Genomic DNA, 17,883 nt, shown 5'->3' on the forward strand with positions numbered 1-17,883 from the left:
CGATTCCGGTCAAGGGCACATGCCCAGGTTGTGGGCTCATGCAGGAGGCAGCCAATCAATGATTCTCTCTCATCATTGATGTTTCTATCGGTATCTCTCTCTCCCTCTCCCTTCCTCTCTGAAATCAACAAAAATATATTTTTAAAAAATACATTAACTCAGGGGTTCAAGTTCCATCACCAATAAGGGCCAAGCAAGAAATGTGAATGAGTGAAATGTGAGACATTAGGGACTGCTAGAGACGGAGGCAGCCGTGTCCTACCTAAAGGGCCAGCCCTACTCGGTCGACGATGGCTGCGCTGTGAAGTGCAGGCCCAGAGCTGTCAGAGCTTTCAGTTTCCAAAGAGAAGTGGACGTGGGGTTGGATGAGAGGAGGTCAGGGGTGACTGTGGAGAGCACGGCCTGGGGCGAGGGTGGCTGGGGCGGGAGGGGGGTCGGGGGGACGAAGGGAGAAGCTGTGGCAGACGCCATTGGCTGGCCGACCGGTCGCCATTCCTGTGCCCCTTGCCCCTGCTGCCTTCCACTTTGGAGGCTGGAAAAGGGCAATGACTCACTTTCCCAGGCCCCCTTGCAGCTAGGGGCGGCCACGTGGCACAGTTCTAGCAACTAGATCTCAGGAGTCCAGGAGGGCGTGGCTCTGGGAAACCATTTCTCCTCCCGATAAAAGGGGCAGAAGCTTTCAGTTAACCCTAAACCTAAGCTGCCTTAAATGTAAATGCAGGTGCAATGCCAGGAGCAGTACAGCCGTTTGCAGACGACAGGGAAAAGCCAGGAGAATCACAGAGACACCAGCCCTGGCATCTTTGGCGGGTGAAGCAGTGCCAGCCCCAGCTGGTCCCCGGGCTCGGTGTGATGGGAGAAATGAGCACCTGCCTGTCTGAGCCACGGGGTCTGTTTTCCGGCTTTTGTGGTCAGCACGCCCTCCACTGTGCAGGGACGGTGTTTGACGGAATCCAGGGGAAGCGGGGAAGAGGCTGAGCAGGATCGGTGCGGGGAAGGTCCAGGGGAGAGCCGTGTCTGAAGGCGGGGAGCCTGCGGAGTGTCTGCTGTACTAACCACATTCCCTGAGCTCACACCGTGCCTGCGCCCGCCCAGCGATGTGCACAGCGGGACTTGTTGCCCACCCCGGCCCTCTGAGCCAGCGGCACCACCCCCATTCACAGGGGGAACCTTGGCCTTCACAGAGAAGCAAAGCAACTTGCCCAAAGGTCCTCCAGCGACGAGGCAGTGCAGGCAGGATTTGAACTCGGGCAGACTGAGTCCAGCCCAAGATGGATCTGAGTCCTCAGTCCGTGGAGTGGGCAAGTGTGTTAATGAATGCGCGTGCCGGTCCCTCCTGGGGCTGATGGTCTCTCTGTGAGGAGACGGGGTCCTGCCCTTCTGTGGCCCCGCCCACGGTGTGGGCCAGGGGGGTAGCACTGCAGGCGGGGGGCTGAGTTGTGTGGCAGGAGGGGTTGGCACCTGCTGGCCCAGAGCCAGGGTGGTAGGCTTTGCCCTCTGTGCCCGGGGGACAGTGAGGAGACCACCTCCCTTTTGGGCTCCATCTCCATGTCCGTCCACCCACTGGGATGGAAGGGTTTGTGGGTGACGCAGCCCTGCGGGGCGGGGCCCGGGAGGGAGCAGCCTGGACCGGGCAGAGTCGCTGCATGTTGGAGGCGAAGTGACTCCACTGGCCCCGGGTGCCTCTGTGTCTTCCTCCCTGAAGTGGGGATAGAAGGGCACGGGGTTCACGTGCAGGACAATCACAGAGCCCAGCGGGGTGCTGGGGACCCAGGAGCCCAGGAGAGGCACGTGGAGGGGAGCGTGCAGACTGCGGGCGGGGCGGGGTATAGCTCCCTCCCAGGCCCGTCCCACTTCCTGGCTCCCTGGGCAGCCCCAGGCATGTCTGAGCCAGCCTCAGGGAATACGGGATCCCGTCCCATGCCCCACTGGTCCTCCCGGCCCAGGTCGCCCCCTCCACCCCCGTACCCCCCGCCCAGCTGCTCACCCGGGTCTCCTCCACTACCACAGGCCGAGGGCAGTGCCCATTCTCCTGGGTGGTGCCTTCAGGACCTCCCCCACCACCACCGAACCTTCCAGATGTCAGGGCCACCTCTTCCCTTTTCTCCAAAGCGATTCCCTTTCTGGAAAAGACCAGCTGAGGGGTTCAGGGCTGGGGTCTGGGTAACTGGGCTGCTGCACCCAGGAGGCAAGGCTGTTGTGAGGCGGCGAACGATGGGGGAGAGTCTGGGAACCCAGGACGGAGTCAGGGAAGCCATGTGGGAAGGCTGCCTGGCGAGGGGACGTTAGGTGTGGACCGGGAGAGCGGGAGTCCAGGGACAAGCATTCCAGACAAGAATCCACCCACTCAGCCAACATGTATGGGGCACCTGCTCCGTGCCAGGCCCTGTCTAGGCCGTGGGTTGGGCAACAGGCAGCCTAAGTTTGCGCTCCGGGCGTTTCGCAGCGGGGGCGTCAGAGGAGAAGCGAAGGGTAAACATCACCTCCTGGCCGGCCGGCCGCAGCTGCTGAGGAAGAGGATCACAAGGAGCGGAGGGGCCCTGTGCTCCTGGGAGGAGGCGGTCAGAGAGCTTCCTTCCCGAGAGAGGGCCTGGGCAGGACTGCGGCGGAGCTGGGGTTCCCTCAGCGGGGGAGGGGGGCCGTGCACTAGGAGCTCCGGCCATTGAGGGCAGTGGGGATGTGGCCAAGGGCCAAGGGCACGGGGCGGAGCTCCCGCTGCTGCCCACCCCATCCCGCAGGGAGCAGCCAGTGGCAGGCTGCTTCACGGGCAGGTGCTGATGGCCACAGCCAGCGGGAGGTAGGAGGGCTGCCCGGGGAGAGGCAGCAGCGGAAGGAAGTCGCTGTGGGACGGTGACGGCTGTGGTGGCCGCGATGCGGTTCTTGGGCCCTGTGATACCAGCCTGGGCACTGTGCCCACTTCCTGCGGCTCCAGCCAGAGCCTCCGTGGGGCGTGTTCTTGTTCCCAGAGCTTGGGCTCCAGCTGGGAGCCCGGATGGGGCTCTTCTCAGGCCCAGGAGCCTGCGACACACGGACCGCTGCAGAGGCACCTGCCCTCCTGCAGCGATGGCCTCCCCCCTCAGGGCCCGAGAGGCGACTCGACTCCCCGGGTGGCGTGCAAACACACACCTGGCCCTGCATCCTGTTCTCGCTGGGCTTCTGGGGGGGCCTTCCCAGGGGACTGAGCCCCGCCCAGGCAGGCGCTCCATTATCCAGCCCCTGGAAGTGGCTCACGGGAGGCCGCAGGCATGACTGCCGCTCTGGGTCCGACCCCCAGTCTGACCCCCGACCTGTGAGCCGGGTGTCACTGCACCTCCCTGTGCCTCAGTCCTCCCTGTGGAAAGGGGACATGGCGTGCCTTCCTCGTTGGCTTGGTGTAAACAAGACAGCACAGGGCAGTGCTCAGGCGGTGCCAGGTGGGTGTCGTGTTGTCCCTGCGCACCTCCTACACCTTACGACATTGGAAGGCCTGGCCGCTCCCTACCTGGGCTGACCAGGTGGCTTCCACGAGGGATGTCTTGTCTTCTGTTCTTCACTCAACACACATGCTCAGACATGACATTACACTCCATGGCCAGGACCTTGCAGGCCTAGGAGACACGGCTAAGGGCCAGTCCCCGCGCTCCCTCAAGAAGCTGCCAGACACGGGTGGCAGAGTCTTACCTGCCTGTCACCACCCAGGGGGCAGGTGCTAGGATGGTGAGCAGCCAGAGAAGGCCTTGAACATGGCCCGTGCCCCCCCCCCCCCCCCCCCCCAGTAAGAGAGACTTCCGAGAGCAGGTTGCCAACTGAGTCCTGCAAGCCTTTTAGCATTCAGCAGGCCGCCTGCTGGGCGGGGCCTGAGGGTGGAGAGGGCGCTCCGGCCAAAGGGGCAGCACACAGGGAAGCTCAGTGGAGAGCACGCACAGGCCACCACGGCCCCCAGGTGATGGCAGGATGGTGGGGAGCATCCAGCAGCTGAGCCAGGAGGGCAGTGCCTTTCCCGGGAGCTCAGTGATCACAGGAAGCAGTGAGACCGGGACAGGAGGGGCGGGCAGGCCCTGGGCTGGCCGGGCAGGTTTCTGTTGGCTGACTTGCACCTCCCGCCTTTGTTTGAGTCTGTGGGCGGCGTGAAGCCAGCAGCCAGATAAAAGCAATGGAGGTGCAATTTTGTTCTCATCTTTCTTCTCTGTGCCCCTCAGGTAAGTACATTTACAAAATGTATGACAATATTTGTTTCATGTCCTCAACTTGTATTTCCTTTGGGTTAAAGAAAGAAAAAAGTAAGAGAAGGAGAGAGGAATGGAGGCGAGGGGGGAATCAGGAAAAGGAGACAGAGGCCAAAAAAAGGAAAAAATGATTGGGAGAAACGTTCTTTTTGCCTTTTTCTGGACTAAGTGCCCTCAACCTTTACATTGCCTCACCCCTTGGAGTCACTGGCCTTCTGTCCTCTCCTGGAACCCCCCCGCCCCAGGTCTGGGCATCTCACTGCTGTGTCTGTGTCAGCCCCCCTCCCCCCTTGGCCTGGCCCCGGGTCAGTCCTGCTTCAGCTCCAGTCTCCAGCAGCACACCCATGGCTCAGGACACGGTGCCTAAAGGGATGAGGAGAGGCGAGTGGGAGGAGAAGGCAGCAGGGATAACCAGTCTGGATGTGTGTTCCAACGTCTCTGGGTAGACTGGCAGATCCTGATGCTCCACTCTATCACCCTCGGCCTGGCCCCTTCCGGAGCCAGGCTGGCCCTCCTGGATTCTTCCAACCCCGAGTTATGAGCATGGGCTCTGCACTGGGCCCTCGTCTCAGGCCATGAAGTGGGCCTCCCGGCCTCGTTTCACAGGTGAAGGAGCTCGCAGCACACAGAAGAGCAGGGACTGAGGCCACCAGCTGAGGGACCAGGTTATGGGCGTGGCTTCGCAAAGGGAAGAGCATCCGCATGGAAAGGCTGGAGAATTCAAGCACTTCTCCCAACATCTTAGAACATCCCATTCCTCTACCCCGTCCGAAAAGCCCTGGATTCTCCTAGGGGCAGCGATTTTCACCCCGTGTGCCACAAGAACTTTTAAAACATGAAATATCTCACTGTTTAGTCAGGGCACTGACCTCTATCCCCTTAGTCAAATAAAAAAGAGACAATAGCCATCTGGTGTGAATGAATCAAAATCATACCTGTTTTTTTGGTCAGACCAGCAAAGAATGTAATGTATTTTTTGGCATGCTGCAGAATTTTAGTAATTAGTGTATGTGTGTCATGAGATGAAAAAGGTTCATCTGTGAGCTGAGCCAGCCATCCTGTGTGAGAGCGCGTGGGCAAGCCAGCCGCACGAGCTCGCGGGTGCTGCTGCCTCGGATCAGCCAGGGGGTGGTCCCAGAGCTGGCACGCTTCTCACCGCCCACACGGCACAGGCACTCCTTGCTACACAACACTTTCACATCTCATATAATCTGGGCCTCCGACCACCATTTGAAGTGGACGAGGCAGGAGTTTTCACTCCCCTGTTCATGTCACAGTTGAGAAAACAGGCTGGGAAAGGTCAATGGTGTGCCCGAGGGCACGGAGCCGCCACGTGCTGCCTTGCACCCTGGTCTTGGTCATCGCGAATCTGTGGTTCTGCACACGGCACTGTCATGTCAGTTCTTTGCGGTCTTCTTAGCCCCTCAGGCTGCTCTGTAATTCTCCAGGCTGCAGGCTCCCTGCTCAGGCCCACCCGTCTTTTTGCTTCTGGGGAGGAGGGAGAGGGATCAGGACTCTGGAGACAGAGGGTAAGTGAAGAGCAGATCAACGGGGCAGCCAAGCACCTCCCCCATTGCACTCACACAGTATCTGGGTTAAGAAATACACATGGCCTTGGCTGGGTAGCTTAGTTGGTGGGAGCATTGTTCCATACACCGAAGATCTGTGAGTTCCATTCCCAGTCAGGGCACATACCTAGGTTGTGGGTTCAATCCCCAGTTGGGGTGCGTAGAAGAGGCAATCGATGTTTCTCTTTCACATAGATCTCTCTCTCTCTCAAAATCAATAAAAAAATAAACATATCCTCTGACAAGGATTGAAATCTATATATAAAAGCCTAAGCAACCAAACGGCCGCTTGACCAGTTGCTATAATGTGCACTGACCACCAGGGGGCAGACACTCAATACAGGAGCTGCTCCCTGGTGGTCAGTGCGCTCCCACAGCCAACCTCCCGCAGTGCCTCCCCCTGGCCGGCTGGGCCCCGATTGCCCTGATCCCCAGCCAGGCTGAGGGATCCCACCCGCGCACAAATTTGTGCACTGAGCCTCTCGTCCTATATAATAAAGAGGGAATATGCTAATTGACCCTCACACTGTTGCAAAGATGGTGGCACCCACAGCCAATAAGGAGGGAATATGCTAATTGACTGCCCCGCCCTCAAAGATGGCGGCACCCACAGCCACAAGATGGCAGCGCCCAGTTCCCTCAGCCCCACCGCTTGCCTGCATCCAGAGTCCCCCAGTCCCCCCAGCCCCCCAGCCTCCCAGGGCCCCCCGAGGCACAGGTAACCAGGGCTGGCCGAGGCTTGCACTGCCAGCAGTGGCAGCTGCAGAGGTGTGATGGGGCATCGCCTTCCCCTGATCACCGGGTCGCCTTCCACCTCTGAGGGCTCCTGGACTGGGAGAAGGGGCAGGCTGGGCTGAGGGACCTCCCTCCAGTGCATGAATTTTCATGCACCGGGCCTCTAGTATATAAATAAAAAAAAAAGAAACATACATGACAGGTTGGAAAACATAGGTCCTCAAAAAGGTGAAATTACTTCGTGAGTGGAAGGTCTGGGCTTTGAATTCTGGCTTTCTGAGTCCCAACTGTATGCCCTTGGCCTTGGAGGGGACCACACACCTAGGGAGTTGACTGCCATCTCAGCCCTGATTTGGACTTTTTGCCCAAGCTGACCAGCTGATGCTGACAGAAAAGTGTGATGCAGGCCAGGAGTGACCAGGGACAGAGCATGGTCCCCAGTGTGGTGACAAGTCTTCTGTTTCTGCCTTTGGTATCAAAGGCAGCAGCACTTTTAGAATAAAAATAGAAAGAGGCTTACTATTACGCATGAAATGTAGCTGGGAGGGCACTGGATGAACAAAACTAACATTTAAGAATGACTTCAGCCAAAACCGGTTTGGCTCAGTGGATAGAGCGTTGGCCTGCGGACTGAGGGGTCCCGGGTTCGATTCTGGTCAAGGGCATGTACCTGGGTTGCGAGCACATCCCCAGTGGGAGATGTGCAGGAGGCAGCTGATCGATGTTTCTCTCTCATCGATGTTTCTGACTCTCTTTCTCTCTCCTTTCCTCTCTGTAAAAAAAATCAAAAAAAAAAAAAAAGAATGACTTCAACCAATATTTATTCAGAGCTGAATCAATATCAAGCAGTAATAGAGAAGCACTCAGAATGGGGAGAGTATCACCACAGCTAGGAGTCTTGTTACATTCCTTTATTAATGGAGGCGCCGGGTGGGGACAGCAGTTTAGGAATCATTGCATGATTTAAAACAGGGATGCAGCCCTAGCCAGTTTGGCTCAATGGATAGAGCATCGGCCTTTGGACTGAAGGATCTCGGTTGGATTCTAGTCAAGGGCATGTACTTCAGTTTCAGGATCGATCCCTGTCCGCAGTCAGGGCATGTGTGGGAGGCAACCAATTGATGTGTCTCTCTCACATCAATGTTTCTCTCTCTGTCTCTCTCCTTTCCACTTTCTAAAAATCAATAGAAAAATATCCTCGGGTGAGGATTAACAACAACAAAAAAACAGGATGGAGAAGGTATCAGGTAGGGTTCTTTGGTCGAGAGCAACAGTTAACAAAAGAAAAAATGGAAGGAAATTTAAATTTAATGCAAAGAAATGGAATAGCTCAGAGAATCAAAGTCAGGGCTTGACAAGCCCGCCACCATGCCAGGCAGCTCCAGGGCCTCAGAAGCAAGAATTGATGGGCAAGCTTGTGAGGACAGCACTGCTGTGGGCGGTCCCCAGAGGGGACAGATGCTGAGCAGCTGATCCAAGGAAGACCCCTCTGTGGGTAGGAGATTGGCTGATAGCATCCAAATCCTCAGAGAGCTCGCCTGCACCCGGCAGGCTGGATCCAAGTGAACAGTGTCCCCACCTGGCGCCTCCATTAATAAAGGAATGTAACAAGACTCCTAGCTGTGGTGATACCCTCCCCATTCTGAGTGCTTCTCTGTTACTGCTTGACACTGATTCCGCTCTGAATAAATATTGGTTGAAGTCGTTCTTAAATGTTAGTAATTTTGCTGAAGTCAACCTCAAATCCTGTCTTTGAGTCTGAGAACCCAGTATAGGTTGGGGATACCTGGCCTTGCAGTAACCTATGGGCAAAGCTCTGCGGTTGCTCTTTGAGAGCCTCTGTAATGAGCCTGGAGAGAAATTTGCACGTGTCCAAAGACATTGTATGTAGCAGAATGCAGGGGATAAGGCCCACCATTCACTGGGGACAGCGTCAATACACCAAACCATTATAGACGAGGCAGGACAGGGTACATACACCAAACCATTACAGACGAGGCAAGACAGGGTGCATACACCAAACCATGACAAATGAGGCAGTTCTTCATGTGGACGGGGAAGGCTCTCCAAGGAACACTGTTAAGTGAAAAGCGGGAGTTGCCATTGTGTAGAACAGGGCGGAGGGGTGGCTATATGTAAGTCTGCAGGTGCGTAGAGAATCCTCATTACACGGTAACGGTGGCTGTCTCTAAGGAGGGGGAATTGCAGGAGGGACACTTGTCTGTCACCACATGTCCTGATGTACTGGTTGAACTTTTTCTGTGCATGTATTAAAAAAACAAACAAACCACTTTTACATTGGAGTGATTTCAGATTTAGAGAAGAGTTTCCAGTATAGCACAGAGAGTTTTCCTCTGTCCCCTGTACCCTAATCACCATACATTACCATTGTCCCTTTGTCAAAACTCAGAAATTAACATTGGTACAATACTTTTAACTAAGCCACAGAATTATTCAGATTATTTCGCCTGGGTTTTGTTTTTGGTTTTGGGGGCAGGGGGTGGGGTGGTGCTTGTGTTGTTTTTGGGTTTTTTGTTTGTTTTCACCAATCTCCCTTTTCTGTGGTAAGGTCTCATCCAGGATGCCACACTGAACTGAATTGTCTTCTTAGTCCCCTTTCGTTGGTGGCAGTTTCGTAATCCTTCTTATGCTTCGTGACATTGACAGTTGTGAATCATACTGGTCAGGTGTTTGTAAAATGTGTGCGTGTATGTTTTAGAATTATTTTAAAAGATATTTACTAAATTAAAAAATAAAGGAGAGAGAAAAACAAAGAGGAAAAAGATGTAGAAAGAAAAAGAATGTAAGAGAGAATGAATATGAATAAATGAAAGAAAGAAGAGAAAAAGGAAAGAAAGACTTTTGAGGTTTCTCTCAAAAGAGAAGTTTGCTTGAGGCGACAGTGGATGTGTCTTTCCAAAAAGCTAGGATGAGGCCAGCCTGACCCAATAGCTCTGGTCACCTTGTCTCCAGGCTGATCTGAACTGGGTGTTAAGAATTCTCTCTGTGGGGGGACAAAGCCGTTCCAGCAGCCCCAGGCTTCCATGGTCCTTGGCACCTACAATCACAGAAACAGAGAGGGCCTCTTTCCTGCTGGTTTTATCTAAAATCCTGGGGAAAGATCTTATTGGCTTGACTCCAGTCACATGCCCACCCCTGAACCAATCACTATCATCATGGAGCTATGCATTCTCATTGGCCAGCCAGGGATATGCCCGCCCCTGGACTGCTAAGAAGGAGGGCTGCTCTCTAGAGCACCTTCTAGCTATTCTCTCCTGACTCACCTCCTGACTCTCTCTTCCATGCCTCCTGCAGCTCAGCTAAGCTGCACCCCTGGTCTGTGATTCCCACCTCCTGGTCTTTGTCCCCCGCCCCCACTTTCTGCAAAGCAAGGAATTACCATCCTTACAAAGGCTCAGCGCACATGCCACTCCTCCAGGCAGACTTCTTTGTGCTATTGGGTTGAGTGGTTATGGTTCAACTCGAGACCTAAGCTGAAAGCTTTATGAAGGTGGAGTGTGTTCAGCTTGTCTGTAACTGTTTTGAAGAAGCAAGCATGGTACCTTTCTGAGGCCACAGAGGTGCCACGGGCCTCCTGGCCACGCTGCAGTCTCTGACAGAACAGCAGTGCACACGTTACTGGGAAAGGCGCTCGAGGGAGGACACAGTGGAGTGCTCTGAGGGAGGTACGGTCCCTGACCCCTGACGCCATGGACTTGAGTGAAGAGCAGAGCCCTGCCACGCACCTGCTGGGCCACCAGCTACAGCGCTCTCTGTGCCTCACGTCACGGGTCCGCAAAATGGTGATAACAAGTGTGCCGGTCTCACCAGGTGCTGCTGGCTGCTTCCCAGAATGGTGCGTGTGATGTTTAGTCCGTGTAGATCCAAGAAAATGTTTTTTAAAACGGCCTTTCTTGCTTGGACGCTTCATTGCTATAGAGGAAAAGGTACAAAGAGTAATGGTCAATACAGAACAGACATGTTGAGTTGTAAGAGTAAAAACTATATATTAAGTGGATGCTATGGGTTTTTTTTGGGGGGTGGGGTTATTTTTAATAATATATTTTTATTGACTTCAAAGAAGGGGAGAGAGAGATAGAAGATCAATGATGAGAGAGAAACATTGATCGGCTGCCTACTGCACACCCTGCACTGGGGATCGATCCTGCAACCTGGGCATGTGCCCTGACCTGGAATCGAGCCGTGACCTCCTGGTTTATAGGTCGATGCTTAACCACTGAGCCACGCTGCCCAGGCTACTGTGTCTTTATAGTTACACGTAATGCCCCAGGGGAAAAGGCTGAGGCAGGTCATTGAAACTTGTTTCTGAGGTGTGATGAGAGTTTGGGTTAAAAGGCATTATGTAAATCCCAAGCAGAATTAACAATTTGTTGATTGATTTAGTAAATACTGTAAGTGTAAAGACTGGAGCTGCCAAACACTAAGTGAAAACTCTTTGAAAATGGGGTTGATGATTGTTACTATCAGGAATCTGGGTGCCAAGTGATGAAACCCAAGTCAACTGGCTGAGGGAGAAAAGGGGTCCTCAGAGGTGGGCACAGCGGCCCTCTCAGCATGTGTTCCCCTCCTGCCCCTGAAGCCAGGGCTGAGTCCCGGCTGGCCCAAGCCAATCACCCTTATTCCTCACATCCAGCTCCCCAGGCGGCTCAGGGATGAGCAGGCGATCTGAGTTCTTCCCATCAGAGCACACCTCAGACTTTAGTTTGTGGCTGGGAAAGAGGCACCAGCAGGTCTGGGTGGTGTGGCTACAGATGTGAAGCCTGATGTGCTGCAGCCAGTTCACAGCCAGTCCAGACACCAGCCACAGACAATGACGGTGCGGACAGTGACGGTGCGGACAATGACGGCGTGCGGACAGTGACGGCCTGCGGACAGTGACGGCGCGCGGACAATGACGGCGCGGACAATGACGGCGCGCGGACAATGCCGGCCTGCGGACAATGACGGCGCGGACAGTGACGGCGCGGACAGTGACGGAGTGCGGACAATGCCGGCCTGCGGACAATGACGGCGCGGACAGTGACGGCGCGGACAGTGATGACGCGGACAATGACTGCGTGCGGACAATGACGGCCTGCGGACAATGACGGCGCGCGGACAGTGACGGCGCGCGGACAGTGACGGCGCGGACAGTGACGGCGCGCGGACAGTGACGGCGCGGACAGTGACGGCGCGCGGACAGTGACGGCGCGGACAATGACGGCCTACGGACAACGACGGTGCGGACAATGACGGCGCGGACAATGACGGAGTGCGGACAGTGATGACGCGGACAATGACTGCGTGCGGACAATGACGGCGGGCGGACAGTGACGGCGCGGACAGTGACGGCGCGGACAGTGACGGCCTGCGGACAATGACGGCGCGCGGACAGTGACGGCGCGCGGACAGTGACGGCGCGGACAGTGACGGCGCGGACAGTGACGGCCTGCGGACAATGACGGCGCGCGGACAGTGACGGCGCGCGGACAGTGACGGCGCGGACAGTGACGGCGCGGACAGTGACGGCCTGCGGACAATGACGGCGCGCGGACAGTGACGGCGCGGACAGTGACGGCGCGCGGACAGTGACGGCGCGGACAATGACGGCGCGGACAATGACGGCGCGCGGACAGTGATGACGCGGACAATGACTGCGTGCGGACAATGACGGCGGGCGGACAATGACGGCGGGCGGACAATGACGGCGGGCGGACAGTGACGGCGTGCGGACAGTGACGGCGGGCGGACAATGACGGCGGGCGGACAGTGACGGCGCGCGGACAATGACGGCGGGCGGACAGTGACGGCGCGGACAATGACGGCGGGCGGACAGTGACGGCGCGGACAATGACGGCGGGCGGACAGTGACGGCGCGCGGACAATGACGGCGGGCGGACAGTGACGGCGCGGACAATGACGGCGGGCGGACAGTGACGGCGGGCGGACAGTGACGGCGCGGACAGTGACGGCGCGGACAGTGACGGCGCGGACAGTGACGGCGCGCGGACAGTGACGGCGCGGACAGTGACGGCGCGGACAATGACGGCGCGCGGACAGTGACGGCGCGGACAGTGACGGCGCGGACAGTGACGGCGCGGACAGTGACGGCGCGCGGACAGTGACGGCGCGGACAGTGACGGCGCGCGGACAGTGACGGCGCGCGGACAGTGACGGCGCGGACAGTGACGGCGGGCGGACAGTGACGGCGCGCGGACAGTGACGGCGCGGACAATGACGGCGGGCGGACAGTGACGGCGCGGACAATGACGGCGGGCGGACAGTGACGGCGGGCGGACAGTGACGGCGCGCGGACAGTGACGGCGCGGACAGTGACGGCGCGGACAGTGACGGCGCGGACAGTGACGGCGCGCGGACAGTGACGGCGCGCGGACAGTGACGGCGCGGACAGTGACGGCGGGCGGACAGTGACGGCGCGCGGACAGTGACGGCGCGGACAGTGACGGCGCGGACAGTGACGGCGCGGACAGTGACGGCGCGGACAGTGACGGCGCGCGGACAGTGACGGCGCGGACAGTGACGGCGTGGACAATGACGGCGCGCGGACAATGATGGCGGGCCTAGGGAGCGCGCGCACGCCATGGGCCTCGGGCATCTGCACTTGAATTCTCAGCGCTGGAGCTGTTCCTTAAATGAGCCCATGGACTCCGATGTGCATTTCAGCCATGTTGAGTTGGGTTTTCTATCAAAATAGTTTCAACTGGTGTATTGACTGCGCTAAGAAGCCAGGTGAGAGCCCCAGGCACCGCTGGCTCAGACGGCGGCAGGAACCTGTCTCCGTCACCTCTGCCCCTCTGCTAGCTCCATCTCAGCCTGGCTCTCCCAGGGTGCAGTTGCTCCAGGCTTAAACCACACTAGCTCAGCAAGCTGTCGGAAAGAGAAGTGTCGTGTGGCGTTTCAGTGGTTTCTACAGTTTCTACAGAAGTCCTTGTTTTGAGGTCCACTGGCCTATCTTGACTCACGTGCCCATTCCTGAACCAATCACTGTGACCAGGGAGAGATGCTCTGATGGGCTCAGCCTTGGTTATACACCAACTTCTGGGCGGGAGCAGGGGGGTCTCTCTCTCCAGCTATCCAAATTCTTCTCAAGAGTTTGGCTTTGCCCTACCTAGTCCATTTGCCTCAGTGGACAGAGTCGGCCTGCGGACTGAAGGTCCGGGTTCGATTCCGGTCAAGGGCACATATCTCAGTTGCAGGCTCGATCCCAGGGTCTGGTCGGAGCACTGCAGGAGTCAACCAATCAATGTGTCTCTCTCACATCGATGTTTCTCTCTGTCTCTCCACCTCCCTCCCACTCTCTCTAAAAAATCAATGGAAAATATCTTTGGGTGAGGATTAACAAAAAAAAAAAAAAAGAATTTGGCTTTGAAATCAGACCGGCCTGGGGTTTCCACCATTGGCAGTTTTTAGCTTTGTGATCGTGGACAAATAGTTGAATGTCTCTGAACATTATCTGTAAGTTAAAGACATCGATGGTCTCAAACTCAGGGCTGTGATGAAGAGAAAATGAGATAACCTATGCAAAACATTTACACAGTGCTCACTACTTTGTTGTTGTTGTTGTTAGTATTACTACTATTTCCAACTCTAGTGCCTCCACTTCCAGAAAGTCTGCCCTGACCACTCCCTTCCCACAAACTAGAAGAAACTTCCGTGTTGAGCTCTCACAACCCTTCCTCTTACGGTTTCCTATGTAATTTCAGAGCTTCCGTTTCTGCTCCTCTTCATGACTCTTCTGCTCTTTCAGACTCCCAGCACCTCCAGGGGCCGGACAGCCGCATCTTGGTATCTTAGTAAGAAGCACTGCCAGCACCCATCTAGGGCTTTACAGTTTCCAAAGCATTTCTGTCTTTGTGTTTTCGTTCGGAACTGAAATGCAATCCTACAAGGTGCGAGGGATTATTATTCCCACTTCTAAGATGGAGAAACTGAGGCCTGGAAGGAGTAGTGACATGGCCGAGGTCAGGCAACAAATCAGTGGACTAGACATCAGGCATTTCTGGATTTCCAGCAGTGAACAGTGCTGGCCAAGAACCTCACACAGCCCCACCAGGTGAGCATTCTTATTGCCCACATTTTACAGGCCAAGAAACTGAGGCTTGGGGGATGCTGGGTCTCGTCACCCAGGCTGATTTCACTGCTTGCAGAACCCAATCCTTTCCCCACCCAGCTAGCAAGTCTGTAGAGTCACAGAGATAAGATGCAAGCTTTGGGAAGAGAACTGGGTGCAGATAGAGATGATGAGCGGACTACAGCCCAGAAAGTGAGCTGGAGGGCGTGAGACTGAACCGGGTGGGGGTCGGGGAAAGCTCTCCAGAGGCTGGAGGCCCACCACCATGTGTGAGATCAGAGGGCATTGCCTCAGTCCTGGAGCCCTGTCTCCCCTCACTAGCTTTGACGCATATCGCCGTCTCCCCCTTCCCGCTCTCTGTGCGTTCTCATGAGGAGCCCTTGAGGTCAGCGGCTCTCTTCTCATTTCACCGATGAAAATCAGAGGCGGCACGGGGCAAGTGCTGGGATTCGAACCTCGGTTCTGCTCAGTCCACAGCATGCAAGCTTCTTGCAGAGGTGGGTACAGGATAAGCCAGACACTTTGTCCAAGCCCAATGCAGTCCCAGGGTACAGAGCTAGAGCAGGCACTCGTCTGCCCTTCCGCGGACGTGGAGGTGGTTCTGGAGGCAGGCTGAGGCAGAGTGACGAGGGCTGGCTTGAGTGCTCTGCTCCAGAAGCAGAAGAGTGTCTGTGCAGGCCAGGGATACCTCTAGAGTTGGGGAAGAGGACTTCACCAGGGGGAGAATTGCTGGCAGGGAGAGAGGATGTGCTGAGTGAAAAGAATCGCTGAATAAAGGTACAGAAGGAGGTCCCAGGGTGAACCCTAGAGTCAAAACCATATCCAGCTGGTTGAGCATCAACCCATGAACCAAGAGGTCACCGGGCTCTCAGTAAGTGTTGGCATAATCCCCCTGAAGCTGCAAACTTTTTGAGGCTAGGGGCCATGATTTCACGTAAAGCTCTGCTCCCCTGGGAGGCCTGGGAAGGCCCAGCAAAGAGTTGTGGTTTACAAGGAGTGTTGGACTGGTTGAGGGCCTCCTCTGGGACAAGGAGCCTGGCTCCCGCCACAAGGCAGGCAATAGAAAGCTTAATTCTCCCTCACAGCGGAGCAGGGACATGGAGTACTGTGAGGGCAGCCAACTGTTGGGAGGAGTTCCCAGCATCTAGAGCAGCGGTTCTCAACCTGTGGGTCGCGACCCCTTTGGTGGTCAAACGACCCTTTCCCAGGGGTCACCTAAGACCATCCTGCATATCAGATATTTACATGACGATTCATAACAGTAGCAACATGACAGTGATGAAGTAGCCACGAAAACAATTTTATGGTTGGGTCACAACATGAGGAACTGTATTTAAAGGGCCAGAAGGTGGAGAACCGCTGATCTAGAGCCAGTGTGGGACTTTACAAAGGAAGAATGGCCATGTGGGTTTGCAGATGTGTTGGGTTTTCTCTCTCTTCTCCCTCCCCTCTCCTGGCCCCCCTCTCTCCTCCTTCTTATATTTTGCCAGAGAAGGGAAGTCCAGTCTAGATCCCCGCTTGTGAGAAGGGAAGAGATGCCTTGGCCCATAGGCTCCTACACAGAGAGGAGGAGCATGCAGCTCAGAGAAGTGCAGCGACCTGCCTAGTCCCCTGGTGAGTGAGGGCAGCGGGACGGTTCTGGATACAGCCTCCCTGAAACCAGAGTTTGGCATAGTGTTGATATCTCCTAGCAACAGGGATGGTGCTGTCTGCCAATCTAGCAGCCCCGAGCCATCCCAGGCTCTGCTGTGAGGGGTCTATGCAGTGCCCACCGGGACCGGGGCAGGTGAGTCAGCTGGGAGGTCCCGAGAACCTCCTCAGGCTCTGCCTTTTCTCAGCTTTCTTTGTCTCCTTCTGCGCCAAGCACCACGCTGGGCACATAGTGGGTGCCTTGTGGGCACGGGTTTAGTCAAAGGGAAAAGGCAGGTCCTGTTGCTCCTTTGAGCGTGTGAGGCCGCGTGAAGGGCAAGGCTGCACCAGGGGTGTCTGACACCCTCAGTCAGGGTTATGGTGAGGTAAGAGGCCCCACCGCCCCTCTGGCCGCCTGGGGAAGCCCATGCATCCTTCCCGGAATAACCTTTGAGCGTGTTTTACTGAAGCATAACACACGTGCATTAAAGTGCACGCGTTTAAAGTGTGCGCCAGTGAATTTTCACCAAGTGAACACTTGTGACCCCAGCTCAAGAAACCAAGCGTGACGAGCGCTCCCAGCAGCCGCCTCACCCCTTTCAGAAGTCTCTGTCCCAGTGCTTACCGCAAGGGGCAGAGCGTGAGTGTGCGCCGAGGGTGCCGCGGCTGTGCGTGCGGGAGGGGTGCGGTGTGGGAGGAGCTGCAGGATGTGCACGGGGTGCAGGGGATTTGTGGGGGATCTGAGGGAAAGTCGCCGAGTGCAGGGTTTGGCGTATGAATTTGCCAGGGAATGTGTGGCGCTTGGGATGGTCGGAACGCGTGAGTGGGGTGTTGTTTAGGGGATTCCGGCCAAGGGTCTGGGGAGCTGTGGGACTGCGGGGCAGTCTGCGTGGGGTCGTGGGAAGGTGGGGTGGAGGCTGCAGGGGGCGGGGCGGGGCGGGGCCTGGGCGACGGGGGCGGGGCCTGGGCGACGGGGGCGGGGCCGGCGCGCGCGCACACGCAGCCGGCGCGCCCCCTCCCGGCCGCCATGTTGGCTGGTGAGTGGGTGTCAAACGGAGCTGGACGTGCTGGCGGCGCCGGCGGCGGCTCCGCGGGCTCCGGTCGCTCCCGCCTGCGCAGCGCTATTGGCGGTCGCGGCCGCGAACCGGGGCCGGCCCGAAGGAGCGGAGGTGAGCCGGGTTCGGGGACCGGAGTGGGCCCCAGAGCGCGGACGCCCCCCTCCCCCAGGGGGTGGACGCCCCCAGGACCCAGGGTTCCCGGAGTCAGCCCCCGAAGCGTGCAACCCCGCTGCCCCCGCTGGGTCTCCCCCTCCGGCGGGACCCCCTTCCTCCCAGCCAGCCCCGCCCCACGTCGAGCATGGCCCCCTCCCCGTCTTCCCGCTGCGGGGACCCCGCTCCCCGACCCGCGCGCTCCATTTCCTATCGGGGCTCTGGGTTTTACGTCCCGGGAGCCCGGAGCCCCGCTTGGCTCACCCTGCCTCGGCCTGAAGCGACCCGCCAGCCTCCCAGAGCACTTTCCGCTCCTCCCGGCCCGGCGCGCCTTTTCTCCGGAGCCGGGTCCGTCCCCCTCCGCCCTGAGGGGAGCCCAGGCCCGACCCTCCTGGGGTCGGGGAGGGTCTCTGGGTGCGGGATCCCGGCCCGACCCCGTTCTCCTT

At 57.1% G+C, this 17,883-nt stretch overlaps 1 protein-coding gene across 12 annotated transcripts in view; it reads left to right on the forward strand.

Annotated features, from left to right (window-relative positions):
- The first annotated feature begins 17,258 nt into the window (after positions 1-17,258).
- EPN2 (epsin 2) overlaps positions 17,259-17,883 on the forward strand; it is an 88,847-nt gene continuing 88,222 nt past the window's right edge. For 9 of the 12 annotated variants that reach the window (XM_059668471.1, XM_059668467.1, XM_059668479.1 and 6 more), the window contains exon 1: positions 17,259-17,398. The gene's annotated coding sequence lies outside the window, so the exon portion shown is untranslated. The remainder of the gene's footprint in view (positions 17,399-17,883) is intronic. The other 3 variants (XM_059668468.1, XM_059668472.1, XM_059668470.1) reach the window with 3 other exon arrangements.

Source organism: Myotis daubentonii, chromosome 16, assembly GCF_963259705.1.
Source record: "Myotis daubentonii chromosome 16, mMyoDau2.1, whole genome shotgun sequence".
Classification (NCBI taxonomy): Eukaryota; Metazoa; Chordata; class Mammalia; order Chiroptera; family Vespertilionidae; genus Myotis; species Myotis daubentonii.